This window comes from Thunnus maccoyii, chromosome 23, assembly GCF_910596095.1.
Source record: "Thunnus maccoyii chromosome 23, fThuMac1.1, whole genome shotgun sequence".
Classification (NCBI taxonomy): domain Eukaryota; kingdom Metazoa; phylum Chordata; class Actinopteri; order Scombriformes; family Scombridae; genus Thunnus; species Thunnus maccoyii.
This window is the reverse complement of record NC_056555.1, coordinates 13918035-13934309: the sequence shown is the minus strand read 5'-3', so window position 1 is coordinate 13934309 and position 16275 is coordinate 13918035. Positions and strand designations below refer to the sequence as shown.

The 16275-nt window shown below is 40.1% G+C and overlaps 1 protein-coding gene and 1 long non-coding RNA gene across 6 annotated transcripts in view; one reads left to right on the top strand and one right to left on the bottom strand.

Annotated features, from left to right (window-relative positions):
* cacna1c (calcium channel, voltage-dependent, L type, alpha 1C subunit) overlaps positions 1 to 16275 on the bottom strand; it is a 147822-nt gene that overhangs the window by 79907 nt on the left and 51640 nt on the right. The window lies entirely within an intron of this gene.
* LOC121890592 lies at positions 4168 to 6076 on the top strand. Its single transcript, XR_006093835.1, has 3 exons — positions 4168 to 4376; positions 5113 to 5171; positions 5464 to 6076. It is a non-coding gene; the product is annotated as an uncharacterized LOC121890592 (long non-coding RNA).

Sequence of the window (16275 nt, the reverse complement as noted above, 5' to 3'; positions counted from 1 at the left end):
TCATGCTTTGATTTTTTTTTTGTTCTTAATGACGTGATTATCACACAAACTACAATTTGGAAATGTTTTTTTTCCCACACTTAGAAATATTCAAGAGGCCTGACAATGTTATAAAGAACATTGACAAAAAAAATACACACCGAGTGGAAAACATTAGAATTCATAATTAAAGACAATAACAGAGCAAGAACTGATGGAAAGCATCCAATTCCTGAAAAAAGGCCATCATGATCAAATATTCTGACCATAAATTCAAATTGGGTATACTCAAACTTTTAATATAATTCTAGCCGTTGGCACTTTTCCTGACATTTGGAATAAAGGTTTAATAACACCAATTTATAAAAATTGAGGTAAATATAACCCAAATAATTACCATGGAATCTGTGTAAATAGTAACCTGGGAAAAACCTTTTGCAATATTATGAATAAAAGACTTATCAGTTTTTATCAATAACCAAAATATGTTGAATAAATGCCAAATTGGATTTTTACCCAATTTTCACACAACAGATCATATCTTTACCCTCCACACCCTAATAGAACAAGACTTAGACAAAAAGAAAGGAAACGCTGATGCATGATGCTGATGCGTGTTTTGCTAATTTCACGAAGGCCTCCGATTCCATCTGGCATTAGGGCCTTTTCTATAGACTACTTAACAGTGTCACTGAGGAGAAAACATATGATGTAATTAAATCTATGTACGCAAAAACAAACAGCCTTCTTTTCCCAGGGTTGCGAGGTGAGGCAGGGGTGCAATCTTAGTCCAATCCAATTTATACATTAATGAATTTGCATGTCAATTAGATCAATCCACTGCACCTGACCTCACCCTGAATGATGCAGTGATTAAGGGTCTCCTATATGCAGATGACTTGGTGTTGCTGTCACCGACAAAAGGTCTAGAGCAGCACCTCAACCTCCTAAATAAATAAATTCTGTCAGGTCTAGGCCCTGACAGTTATGGCAGTAAAATTTGGGGACCAAAATTAAATAATGAATATGACAAATGGGACAAAACCATCATAGAATCTCTCCACACGGAGTTCTGTAGAGCAGAAATCGGCCAATACCCCCTTATACTTAAAATCCAAAAAAGAGCAATTAAATTTTACAATCACCTAAAAACTAGTGACCCCCAGACATACCATCACACAGCCCTAATCTGCCAAGAGCTAAAGCCAGAGAAGAATCCCCTCAGCCAGCTGGTCCCGAGGCTCGGTCCAGACAACCTAACAAGCCTCAGGACCACAACACCAACCCAATCACACAAAATCAACCAACAAAAAGAAAACTATATCACTATAAAAAAAACCTAAATTAAGAAAAGTCTTGACTATGTACAGACTCAGCGAGCACAGCCTAGCTATAGAGAAGCAGAGCTGGCTGCCAGAGGAGAGACTCTGCTCCCAGTGTAATAGACAAGAGGTAGAGTCCGAACTACACTTTCTCACCTCATACCCAAAATAGCAGGCTCTGAGAAATTAACATTTTCCCAATATAATAAAAATAAACCCTTAATTTGAAACCATAACAGAAATAGAGAAACTCCCATATTTACTTGGGGAAATACCCAAATGTGAGATGATTGCAGCAGCGTTCAAAATTAGCCTAAGTTTTTTGTCCACCAGCCAAATGGCTAGTGAATGTTTTACCAGCCACCCCATAGATTACTATTGTTTATTTGGCTGGTGAATGAAGCAAATCTACCAGCCGCTTACATATTTTACCAGCATTTGGCTACCAGCTTTGGTGCTTTGGACATGTCACCTCATGTCATGACCTGACCTCATGTCAATGGAACCTGAGAAACACAATTCAGTATTGACCTCTTTTTAATAGTTTAATTTTTAATCATTTATTCTTTTTTGTAGACAACAGTCAACCTTGTTGGTAGATCTATAATTTATCTGGTTGATTAAACCCTGACTAATATACATTGTTTGATTTGTAAATAATTTAATGATTACAATTTGCTTTTATAACCTGGTTATTTATATGGTGCTATATATAATCTTATAATTATAATTCAGTAAAGACTTTAATTATTTGATCATTTTGAATAATTCCTTGCTCTTAGAACAACTGATATTGATACCGATACTCACTGAGTGATGGAGGGTCTAATGTAGGAGCTAAATACACAACCACCCAGACCTTCCACTGTCCAGGTACCAATACACACACACACACACACACACACACACACACACACACACACACTGACACACACCACCACAACCATCACCACATTTTCTTGATTTTATGAATTGTACCTTTTTTCTTTTATAATCTCATTATTACTTGCTTTGGCAAAATCGTCTTTAAGTTACATCCATGCCAATAAAGTATATTGAATTAGAATCATAGTATCATGAATCATGAATCATAATACAGAGGATTTGCACAGTTTGTGAGCCAGACAACTTGAAAGGCAAGTTGATTTTTCAGGCCAGGGATTCTGCACCTGAACGGGTTGCTCAGGAAGCTGTCGAAAACCTGTTCTGTTTCCTCTTCCTGTCTCTCTAACTAACCTCCTCTCATTTCAATTCAAGTCATCCAGTGTGCTTTATTGGCACAAAAGTATCCAGCTTAAAGATAAAGATCAAGATTTTCACATTAAAGACCTGTCTTCCTTTTCTATCTGTGTGTGTGTGTCAGTTTCAGAGCCTTCGAGAATTGATTGTTTTTATATTCTTCAATCGTACTGCAGACCCTCCGACGCACAGTGAGTATTAGTAGTCTATGCGGAAGTAATTAATCTCATACACACACACACGCGCGCGCACACATGCACGCACACACACACAAATACACACATATCCTCCTCTCAAATACACAAAAGCCCTCCATCACTCTCTTTCACATACACACAGATACACACATACCCGGGCTGTGTATCTGCTGGTGACAGGCAGACAGTGTGGCGCTCAGAAAAATAAAACAGAGAAAAACATCTGGTAGGAACAGCTCAGCCTGACACACACACACACACACACACACACACACACACACACACACACACAAACACAGACACACTTCTCTCTGCCTCCTTTCCTTCCGTTCATACAGACCCATAAAGGGCAAAATCCATAAGAGGCTAAACTAATCTGGTTAGTGACTAGGAAGAAATGAGAGGGAAAAGATGAGAGACAGAGAGAGAAGAAGAGGATGGATGGATGAAAGAGAGAGAGAGGGAGAGAAAGAGAGACAGACTAAAGAGACAGAGTGAGAGAGAAAAGAAGGCAGACAGAATGACAGAAAGGTGAGTATGTGGGAGCAATAATTCAGTTAACTGTGATAGGTCAACCAAACCGCCTATCCATCAACTAGGCCAATCAGATTATAGTATCGACATTCTACCATACAGGGGACAATGTTTCCATTTGCCATGACCTTCTGTGTATGTGTGTGTGTGTGTGCTGCAAGACAGGATTAGCCGTAATGCTGTTTTTTCTTTTTTTTTTTTTTGAAAGAACACGCAGATACATCATGGTCTAGTGTGCATGTGTGTGTGTGTGTGTGTCTTTAATGCAGTTCTTTATAGATCTAGAAGAAGAGGAGAAGGCCTTGAACAGACTGTACCAGCTACTCAACCATGAAAGTGCAGAAGAGAACTGCCACCAAGATTAAATTTTGATTTCAAAATTGCTTTCTTATTCAAACGTTCACAGTCAGGGAAAAACACTCAACACACAAGGAGAACGCATGTAAAATCATAAGTGCATAAATATCTGGTTCATTCAGTTTGTAATTTAAGATTATATTTAATCTTAAAATCCAACTCTAGTGTTGTTTTTAACTTGTCATGATACAAATCTGATGTCCTCACGCCATGCCATGCCATGTCAACTTTTTTCTGCTGCTTATACAGGAAACATTTTTGTTCAAAGTTTGCACTGCCAACATCCTGTAAGGATTTATTCAAATTCAGAAACTGTTACAATCTGCTCCTCGGTACCTCTCTGCAGCCATACTTTCTCATCTCCAGCCCCCTGCATTGCTCTCTGTCTCACTTCTCCCAGGTCATGTGCTTTCCTCCGACTCCCCAGACCTGCCATCCTCAAGCTGTCCACCAGATGCCCTCGAACTTTCCCTCCTTTGCCCATCTACACACCTGTTCCCACTTGTCATCAGTCCTGCAGTTACCTGGCCTACTCCGCCCATTCCTCATCTGCAACTCATTCCCTCATCAGACACTCATTACTTGTACATTTCCTTTGTTGGCTGCCAGTTCGTCGTTGTTGCTTCCTTGGACGTTTATGTTCTAGTCAACTTTATTCTATCTGTTCCTGTGGTTTAGACCTTCAGCCTGTTTTTTGATCTGCCTTTTCCCCTTTTGGATTTGTTTGCCTGATTTAAACTGCCTTCTTGTAAGCCTGACTTTTAGAGCCGATTTCATTCATTCATTCATTCCTGTCTGTGGTGTCTGCATTTGAGTCCTCCACCGGTCTGCCCTGTATACTCATTCGTGACAGAAACAGCAGTGAAACTCAGTACAAGGGTCTGGAGTTGTGCGCATTGCTAGTGTGCATCCTATTAGCAGGTTAATGATGCAAGTTTGGTTGAGGATGAAGAAACACCAATGGAGTGCTGTAAACTGTAGCATAAATAGAGTGAGAAAATCACACACACATAAACAGACATACAATTAAAGGAAGAATCAGCTTGATTACCACTTAAATCTTACTTTTTGTACATATCCCTACCAGTAATAACCCGAAATAATTGCTGAGATCTGGGAACGTGGTAATGTTGCCAGAAAGAAGCCCACCGGTGCAAGAAACACAAGCAGTCAGACAGTGGAGATTATAAACATTTCATGAGGACTCACTTTCAGCTTTACCTCCTAATTAAGTACAGATAATCTAGCTAAGCTGCTTTGTCACCACATGTCTGATTGTCTGACCACTTGTGTTGTTACACTCTGTTGAAGCGATGTCACCGTGTTTCCCTGATCTCAGCACTGTTATCACAGCTAATAAACACAGCTACAAAAACAAGACCCAAGCTGAATAAACTGGCATTATCGTTATATATGTAAGATAGGTGCTGTATATAAGTCATATGTAAGTCCATCACACTCTCTCCTCCTCTTTATCTCAACAGCACCTGGGATTTGAACCACCAACCACATCTTGTCAACCTGAAACCAGCCACCAGCTCATGTGAGGCTCTAACTCAACAAGACTAGAGACTCAGACAAAAACAGAATATTGTCTGGCAGATCTGTTAGATCCACTGACAACTTTTACTTTGAGACTCAGTTAAGTTATGAGGACTTTACTTTAAACTCCTTCTTCTTCGTCTCGCCAACATCTAACTCATTTTCTCCCAATTTATTCTTTTTGTCTCTCTCTTTTTTTTGTCTCTCTGTCATTCCTCTGTTCTGTCCTCACCTCCTCTCTCTTTCTTCCCCTCATCTCTCTCCCTCCCTCTTTCTCTGTGGGTGCCAACCAGAAGTTACCATAGAGACCAAGATGGGTTCCGACGTTACCATGGAAACTGTGGGCTGCAGCAGCACCACCAGCAGCAGCAGCAGCAGCAGACTCTCTTTCTCTCTCACACACACATACACACACAGATGACACTGATCAGTATTGTACCAAGAATATCCACAGCACATAGTCCTAATTACTGCTCTTCTGTCAGCATCCAGACATCTATTGTGTGTCTGTATGTGTGCACAAGTATACCAATGTGTTTGATTGTGTAGGTTTGTATGTGCACGTCTGTTCCAGTGATCCTTATCATATACTTTCTTACCACTTGCCACCAGTTGATAGTATTCAACTTTCAAAACTTTATGAAACGAATATGAAACTTAAATGTCACTCCGCACAGGCATTATGTCTACAACAGCTTCCATTGCTGTCTACAACAACATAGAACACAATTTCAGTCATAAGATAGAAGTATGATTGGAAGGAGATGGGTTAAAAAAGCTTTTTTTACACACTTAAGAACAAACAACATACAGTAAACTGTGCAAAGGTGTGAATGACTCAACATGAGCACGGCTTATATGTAATTTTCTCATCACTGTTTAATAGAAGTGTTAATGAAACTTGAATCTTGTGTTATGTTTTGGGTCACTGAGCATAAATTGGTCTGTATTTTTTTCTGTTATTGTAATTGGTACAGCATGGAACTCAACAAAGACCTATGATCAAATGTGACAGTGCTCAAGAAAACAGCTGCAGATTAATAGTGTCAAACCGTCTTTAATGTGAAATCTACAACAGTGAAACACTTAGCTCAATGTCTTAGTACTTCAGACAGATTGCTACTTGAATAAACAAGTTCAACTCATGAAAAATGATAAGGGTAAAGATTATATCTACTTACATTATGGCCAGGGAGTTATAAAACAGTGGTTCTACCAAAAGTCCACCCAGTTTATGGAGCTCCCAGCAAATGTAGTTTAAGTGGGATGACCCCAGGTGTGAATGTGTGTATTGAATTTGTGTCTGAATGTACTGTATGGTCTATACTTCACACTATGAAACTACACATAGAAGAAATTCAGCCTTCAGCCAGTGTGTATTTCAACAGAATGGCAGAACACATTATTTAATTTAAACAGGAATAACCATCCTAAGAATCCAACCTGACATCCCCACTGGCGACACTGTGAGAGACAGACAAGTGATCTCTGAAAAGCAAAGTGCAGAACCACCTCAGGAAAGAGCACTAAGCTACTGTAACACACACACACACACACACACAAAAAGGATTCTCTAGGATTTCCCCTTTAGACATAGCCTTTCTTTTGTCACACCACCTGAGAATCATGTTGCTGAAATGCAACAAATCCCAACACATGAGAAAACATGCTCTTAACATGCCAGCAGCGCACGTTCAACATGGGTCTCATTAACAGACCTAAGCTCCAATCTGTGGGCCTCTGGACAAGGATTATGTTGGTGAGATTACACTTGTGTGTGTGTGTGTGTGTGCGTATGTGGAGGAAAGGCACAGACAGATTGTATTATGGTCATCAGCAACCCCTGACCCTTGAAAAGAGGATAGATCACCTTAAACCAGTGGATTTTGGATTCGTGCACACATACAGCCGTAGCATATGCTTGTGCACCAAACACATCCATGTCTTATGTGCTGAACAGCAAAGGTCTTTTTATATTGTGCATGCGTTTAACAATAATGTGGCTGATGAACTTGCAAATGCTAGTTTAGACTGAACATATTCTCAAAGTAAACCTTGCATCTGCATTAATGTGGACACCGCCTTATTAAACACATTTTTCTTCTTCTGTTTGTCTTTGGGTTCCTACAGCCTTCTGAATATCAAAGTTTACAGAGAGACACAAACTCAGTTTCCAGGCAACAGGCACCAGCACTAGCAGACCAACAGAGACAGCAAGACAGAAAGCAAGCATGAAGGAAAACAATTTATGTAGGACTGTATTTGTGATACAGACAAATCTGCGGGCCCATCATTACCTTTCGTACAAATAGAGACAACTGACGAGCTATTTCCTGTCATGCAAGTGCCAAAAAAAAAAAAAACCTGCATGTTGGTGGTCAGCAACTTTAAAGCAAGAGGAGACATGATGTCATCCTGTGGTGTCATCCTCAAAAAACTTTTCAGGCTTGGTGTTCCAGGGCCCGAAGACAAAGAGAAAACAAGAGAGACGTCTAATTGTGTTGAGACAAAACTTTCAGCACCTGTCACATGTTAACTATACTAACTATCTACACACACACACACAGATCTCTAATCTCAGTTTGGCTTTGTCACATGCAGAAAATATCACGTTATTTTCTTCTAACTTTATCAATTTCTCTCATTTTCTCCACACATGCATAGACACAGAAACATACAATCTGTCCCCCTTCAGGTTCAACCTCTCTGTCTGTTGTCTTTGAGCAAACAGGCACTAAGTGGGTTACCGTCAAGCTTTTATTTGTCTAAATTAATAATTCATTCATTCACTTTCTTCGTGTGCTTTTCTTGTTCTGTGTTATGAGGCACGGAGCCTATCCCGGTGCAGAAAGACTGCAAAATACCCTGCATAGTTTACCGGTCCAATCATTGGCCTAATGCACAAACAAATCCAGTCTCACATCCATAGAGCCAGGTTAAAATCAACATGACCTGCATGTGTTTGGACTGTGGGAAGAAAACCATATTGCAGGTAAAACAAACATTTAAAAAAGTCTGCAAATACAGACAGGGGTGTAGAAAACAGGAGACAATATTTAGAGAGGGATGGCGGAATAGAGAGAAGAGGGAATTGAAAGACAGAGCAACAAATATATAGACAGAGGAGAAGGAGAGAGAGAGAGAGAAACAGAGTAATTGGTCTAAAAATAAAAGAACACAGGAGCATAAATCATCTCATATAGACAGCCAGTGTGTGTATGTGTGTGTGTGTGTGTGTGTGTGTGTGTGTGTTGGTGTCTGAGGGGAGGGCACTGTAACTGGTACCCTTGAGAGACAAGAAGGAGAGCGCAAGATACTGTATATAAAGAGAAGGAAAATGAAAAACCCAAGGTGAAGGGGTAGAGAAATACCGTTCCTTTACTTCCTTTACTTTCACTCCATCCCTCCAGCTAACAACACACTCTCTTTCCTTTTTTTCCTCCCTCTCCAGTGTAAAATGCTACTTCCTCAGTTCAGCATTCGTGTGTGTGTGTGTGTGTGTGTGTGTGTGTGTGTGTGTGCTGACTTATCACGACTTCTCCCGCCTCACCGTGCAGGGAGACAGATGCTGCATGGCCACCCCACACACACTCACACGTGTACACACTGTGACCGTCATGCATTCATCTATATGCGCGCGCTCTCGCACATAAACACTCACTCACGCACGCACACACATTTGCACACAGGTGGAGGTACAAATGAAGACAAAGTGAAGTGACACACAAACACACAGATCACTGTAGTGCATCAAGATCAGAGTAGCTGCTTGCTAAACTGACAGGACAAGATAGATTACTATACTCTGTAACTTACTGCATGACTCATGGTACGGAGCGTGTGTGTGTGTGTGTGTGTGCGTGCGTGTGAGTCATCTAATATGCCTCTTGGGTTGATCGAGCTGTTGTGACTTATAAGGAAGTGAGAGACTGAAAGGTGGTATACAATGACAAGAACACACTAGTATATTAAAAACTTGAATATTCATGAGTTGTTTACAAATGTCTTCCAATTATAGCTACAGTTTGATGTGACGTCACATCGTCTGCATTTATTCAGTCATCCACAGGAATAAGAGTGCAGCACCAGGGCCTGAATTTCAGTGCATATCGCAGGTATTGTGCATCGATTCACTGATTCCCGCAAATGTAGAACTTATAATGTGGGAAATTCCTGCACACATTTACAGTGACGTCTAATAATGTTCAGCCAACGTTTGCGCCGACGCAGAATGCTGAACAACTGGCCAGAAGTGCTGTATCAGACAAACCGACTCCCGCCCTGGCGTAGTCTCTATCCCTCTCTCTACAAGGGTACGAGACCCTCTGCTGTTGCAGCATCTGTCGCCAGCATAGGTTTAAATGATATGAACTTGAAGGCCAACATGGACCGCTGGCTAAAACAATAACACATAAAAACAAAGTTGTTATTATGTGGAAGGAGATGAAGCAGGGGAGACAGAGTACAAGGAAAGAATAGAGCATGGAGACAAGAGAGAAGAGGCACCAGGACACTGATGCAGCTCAAAGAGATGACCATTGTGGCTTTGTTCAGACTGCAGGCAAATCAGATTAGTTCCTCAAATCAGGTCTTTCAGACAGACTGTCCACACAGTTATTTGCAAGTGGATTTGTGTCCAGACATCACCAACCTATCTGCATGGGTTGCTGTGGTAATGACGTAGGTGTCAGCAACTGTGTACGTTGGCACAGCTTTCTGAACGCAGAAGCATGAGAATTGGCGACCCATCATCCCTAAAAAGTGCCAGCATTATTTCAGTGTCTGTGCACGGACTGTTGTTCTCTGTGTTGTCCTCCATACTGCTCTGCTAATAGCAGCATGGACTCTCAGCCACTCCGATGCACTGTTCTGTCACTCTGGATTTGACGTCATTGTGTGTTGCATTTCAAGTGATGCAAAAGTGACTTTAAAATCCGATTAGGCATCAACTTCTATAATGCAAAAATTTTGTTTTTGTTGGAAGATGACATTCTTGGGTCTGGAAACTTGATGTAGGCACTTGCTCTTATTTTCTGATTTTTTATAGGCTAAGCAATCAATTAATCAAAGAAATAATCTATAAACTAATTAAAAAAATAAGAGAATCTTTTGTTGCAGCCCTATCATACATTTATGACTGTTATTCTGCTGTTATCACCACAATCTTGACAACCCTGTCTCCTAAAAATGACTTATTTACTTATTTTTAGGGAACAGAATTGATATCATTCTCTCTTCGTCATCCCAACCCTCTTCCCGTAACACTGTGCTTGTTAGCACATTCTTTCATCCACTACCTCCTCCTCTCCCTCTCCTTACTTCCCCTTTTCTGTCCATCTCCACCTCTCTCCTCGCTGTCTTTCTCTCGGACTTCCTTCTCCTTTTTTGTCCATTTGTTTTTGTCCTTCTGGCCCTCCATGTCCCTCACTGTCTGTTTCTCTGTTCTCTGTGTTCCCAATCAATTATCCTGTCTGCATACCAGAAAGATACAGAAAGAGTGGGATGAAAGGACGGGTTGAAGCAACAGAGCGATCACCGAGACAAATAATGAAAGAAAGCTGCACCGGTGTCATTGAGCTAGTGACATCAGTAGCAGCGTAAATGTGCCCTGAATGACCAATCAGTGACTTTTTTTCCCCAATCAGAGCTCCCAGGGACATGAAGCTATAGTGGCTATAAAATGTGTCATTTCAGATTATTTTTCTTGCATCAGACCTGGATTATGAGGAATAGAAATGCTGTCTGAAAAAATCCTCAACATTAGTACAGAAAGTTTTTTTTAGCTAAAGGGCAGCATAATATTACTCGATGATATGTACAGTACACACATGCAGGCTTGCACACAAAGACGCTTGCAAACTTGTGAGCAAAACATCAAGGACGAAGAACAACACAAAATATTGAAGCCACTTATGAACGAATATGAACAGAAATACACACAACAACCTTAAATATCACACTTCTACTACAAAGTTGTTGTTTTAAAGTGATTTCATTAACACGATTTTAACCAGTAGTTGCAAAGACAGCGACATGGGAGCACAGACAAATATATACACACAAGCACGGTGACAATGTGGGGTAGGTGCTGTGTGTGTATGAGAGGAGTTTTGCCTCCCAGCTCTTTACCTACTGAGATCAAACACTGTATGAGTGTGAGTGTGTGTGTGTGTGTGTGTGTGTGTGTGCATAGACATGCATGTGTGTGAATCCCACTGTGTTGACATATGGTCTCCTCAGAGTTGATAGCCATGGAAGTGCGGGAAATCTAGTTCTATGAAGCTTTAAACAACAGGTAAAACGTTATAAACAGAAGTAGGATCGATTGCTTATTTTGAAATGCAACCTGATGTACACGCTTGGAAGGGAAAAAAAATATGCATATCAATAGATATTATGTTTTTACTCCAATATTTGCTTTCAGTTTACTGCACTGTACCTCTAATACTTGTTTTCAGCAGCTTTGGCATTGGTAAACGATTAGAAACACGACGGCACTGATTTTCCCTAGAATCACCAGGAAATATTGATTTACTACGTGTGAAACAGAATTACTTCCATGTCATGCTGTTTTTTTGAGATTTCAATATCCAAAATCTTGGGGGGAGCGAGTGTCTCGTAGAAGACAAATGAAAGAAAATCCTTAGTCTCTCTCACTCTCTCTCTCTCTCTTGCTCTCTCCCCATGTTGAATTGCTTGTATTGCTCCTATCAGAACCAAACACACCACTCTATCTCCCTGCAGAGCGCTGGAAAAGCCCTGTCTGTGAATGAATGTGTGTGTGTGTGTGTGTGTGTGCGCGTGTTTGCTTGTGTGTTGAGAATTGCTCCATCATTCCTCCCCTGGTTAATGTCCAGTAGAGCGAGACCAGAGCACAACACAGTGAAAATGGAGAAACAGAGATACAATAGGAAAACACTGACATCAGAGGGAAACAGAGAATGATATTAAGGTGTGAATCCATAGCTTTAAGAGCACTGTAACTGATACGCCCATTATTTCTAATGGCATCTGGAATCAATAACAATTCCCCAGAGTAAACAACACATGCTTTCATTACAGGCTCATTATGTGTACTAAAATGTGTATTTATAAGCTAAACTGAACTATGTCTCTGATTTGTTAGATTTTTTTTTTAGGTCTGATAACATTGCAAAAGCAAAATATGTACTTTCAGAACAGTTTTCCACTATATCGACTGTAGAAAAAGATATTACTCAAATGTTTTTCTAAATATCAGGATACCAGTTGTAGATTATCATTAGTGGTATACATGCGCAATAGTATGTAATATATGTTTTGTAAAAACAAATGGGCCTCTAACAGGTGTCCCTCTTGAATTTGTTAACCAGAAAGCAGCATTAATTGATTTTCTGGCCTCTTGGGGGCAACATTACATAATATATTATAAATTCAAAATTTATATTCAGTCTTTTTTATGCTCTGTTTTTGGTCTCCACCAACTCCTTTCTCCTTAGCAACTAAATGTTCCACTATGTTCACCCGCTAGTCCAAAAAAAAAAGGGGGATGTTGCAAGCTGTAAAACCATGAAGCTAAAAACCTCTGTGAAGCTGAGGGGAACTGCAGAGTTGAGTGATAATTCTCTGTTTGTCACTACGAGCGACTGCTTTCATGTTACACATTTGATCTATTGTTAACATAGAAATACTGATTAGTACAGCTTTAAATATCTAAGATTTTTTTCATAATTTACTCATATTTATTTATTTATTTTATCATTACTTCTATATTTTTTGTAGCTTTCTTTGACTACTATGACTACTATTACTATTACTTTAGTTTAGTATGCTTTTTCTTGCTTATTTCACATCTGCTGTAGTAAACTGAATGTTATTTGCAAGCAGAAAAGATACTAATCATTAAACAAATCAGCTTCCTACAAAGCACATTATCTGACTGTATAAAATCAGTAAAGAATAACAGCTTAGGTTTTATGGCTTTATTTTCAGGTTAATACTGCATAAACAAATGCTAGAAAAAAGTTTTCCTGAAGGAGTTTATAAACATAAAAATAGCAGGGAACTATGGCAACTAGAGATCTCTGGTTCCTTTATGCCAATTAAGAGTCAATATCCTCAAGCAGTCCGATTTCTCAGCTGAAATTGAGGAACTGTGGGTAATATGAGTACATGATGGCTCTAAATGAACTTCGATTTGAGTTAAAACCTCACCCCCTGACCTCCTGAATGTTTATTGAGGAAATATGATTAAAGAGAAAAAAAAACAAACTTTTGGACCTCTCCTACTGGGTGCCATAGCAATGCCACCATGACACCCAAACAAGATTAGTTGCTAACACCCACTCCCCTGCTGTTACCATAGTAGCACTGTTGAAACAGCGACCCACAAGCTATAAAAAGACAAACTTAACTTCAAGAAAGCAAGAAGTGAAATAGAAAAGAAAGTAATTAAAATAAGGAGAAGGGGAGGACACACAGAAGAAACGTTACCAACTCATCTTTTGTTGGTATTTAACATATTTGATTTGACTAAAGCACGTTTTAGAGAAAGAACAAGAAAAGTAGAGATACAGGAAAGAGCTGAGGAGGACTATTAAAAAGGCTAACACGGTTATTAATCAGGACGGATGAGAACAAAATTCATTTCTCTTTTTCTTCCTTCACCGTTGAAACCTCAGCGGATCTGTCCTCACCTTGTCTCTTTTCAACCTCTGCATTCTCCTTTTTTTTCTATCACTTCTTCTCTCTGACTCAATGAAACTCAACCTCCACCACTTTCTTCATCGAGCTGAAAGGAACATCTGGCTTTGTGTGCAGCCTCTTTCTTTAGCTCCCTCTTTCACTGTCTATTCTTCTTTCTCTCTCTCTCTCACTACAGTAGCTTGTTTTCTAACTATCATGTATGACTTTCAGGCTTCAACTGGGGGTGTGATATATCATATTGTCATATTTATACGGTATTATGTACAGCATAAAAAGGAAAAAAAAACATATGTGTAAAAGCAAATATATTGTCACTGCTGGCTCTGCTGTGGAGGACTCTTTCAAGAACGGAACGTCGTGTGGAAATGCTAACATTACTTAACTTTCATAAATAAAGAGCAGAAGCGCAACATTACACGCCAAACGCCGTCATCTAGCAACATTAACACTGGCCGTGTCAGGATCGGATTTGGCTCAGATGACAGAGACTGATTCATCATGACATTGTGTGTTCACATTGGGCTCATTCATCAGAGCAACATATCGCAATGTCATGAAAAAAAAAAGTGTTTTAGCTTGGCGGGATTATTAGGAAACTTCTAAGGAAATACATTGGCTAATCATAAAAATTCTAATCATAAAACGGTGAAATGTTTCTTAATCTGCCTATTATGATAAGGGCTTTTACTCCCCATGAGTGAAGCAATACAGCACAAACCCACACACAAACAGACAAGGATGCAGCATGGATGGATGTAGGACACAGTCAGGGGTAGAGAGTTCGAAAGAGTATCGTGATACGTCCGTAAGACGTGAGGAGGCGATGGGGGGGGAAAAATGCAAAAAGAGGAAGAGCTGAGTGAATCTGCGGAGCATCGCATTAGTTCAGGCAGAGCGCTGGAGTCACACACGCCATCAGCTGATCGCTATCAGCTGACTCGGTTTATATAATCTGACAAGCTCGCTCGCTCTCTCACTCTCCTCTGATCATTCATGCCACTGCTGCTGTGACTGGTTATGCTAATTTATTCCTCCAGCACCCCCTAGCATCATCCTGTTATGATTCCTTACTAAACATAACTTGTGATAGCATCTTCTTGCCCTGTGCATTATGTATACTCCGCATCTCAGTGATACTGTATGTGTCTGCTGGGCTCTGGTCTGTATTTCCTGCAAGAAAGAAACCTTAGCAACAAATATAACAGTGTAATCATTTTCCTTTTGCAACAAATGGTGCATTCTCCTGCGGTGTACTGTAAGTGCTCTGACTGAAGTATTTCTACCTTTCCACTGTCCTGTAATAACAAACATGCCATCTTTCCTCACCTCTTCTCTTCCTTCTTCCCTATTGTAACCAATCAAAATATAGAAGCATCTAAGTTTTCACTCACTGCGGCGACCGAGAGGGACAATATGTTCTGTTTCGAGCAGTTTGTGCGCGCTGTATGTTTTTCTTAGATCAAAGACGAAACAAAACGCACACACCACCTACACTCTCCCTTTCAGCTCAGTGGGGAACACAATGGATGCGGCTTGTGGCCCTGTTTCATACTGTACAGACATGGTCATCATTAACCACATGAAAGACACACACACACACACACACACAGACACATTCGTAAAATCTCAGACATAACTCACTATCTCAGACCACACAGAAATCCAACACCCACACTCACCGGTCCATACGACATAATTAAGGGAAACTGTTTGTATGTGTGTGGTGTGTGTGTGTGTATGTGACTGTGTATATATGTTGGAGAAAGTGAAGTGAAAATGGGGAAAAAACAGGAAAGCAAGGTAAAGTGACAACCGGAAAAGTAGAACAATGGAAAGGAAAAGAAAAGAGAGAAAAGATGTGAGCAGAAAGTAGCGCAAACTGTACCTGCTGAAACTTTTAAAAAAAGCTTTTCAAAAAAAGGACTTTTGTCTCTTTACAAACTTTCAGAAAACATGTGGAACATCACAGCTTTTGTATTGACCTGCACATCAAACTGTGTTAAAAGAGTGGGACCAGCAGAAAGCTTCGGCACACTGTCGTCCTGTGGTGATCAGTTTGATGCAGCTCTGATGTGATTTTTTTTGACTGTAGTAGTGGTCCAGGGGCAGAGTTTGGTGCTGACTGGGGTCTTTGTGAAAAAAACAAACAAACAAAAAAAAAAACGTTCAGCTGATCTGTACTTTTACTGATTCAGCTTGTGGTACAGCAGGACAGTGTGTGTAAGTGCTTGTGTGTGTTTGTGTGTGCGCATGTTTCTGTGGGTCTGAGCACTTGTTTTTTTTTTTTTATGTGCACGTCAATAGTTGCTTGGAAAATTTCCAACCTTTCTTTTTTTGCCTTTCATATCGCATACCTATGTATGTGTGTGTGCATGGGTGTCAGCCTTTTCACCACAATCATCACTTTACCCTCACCTTAA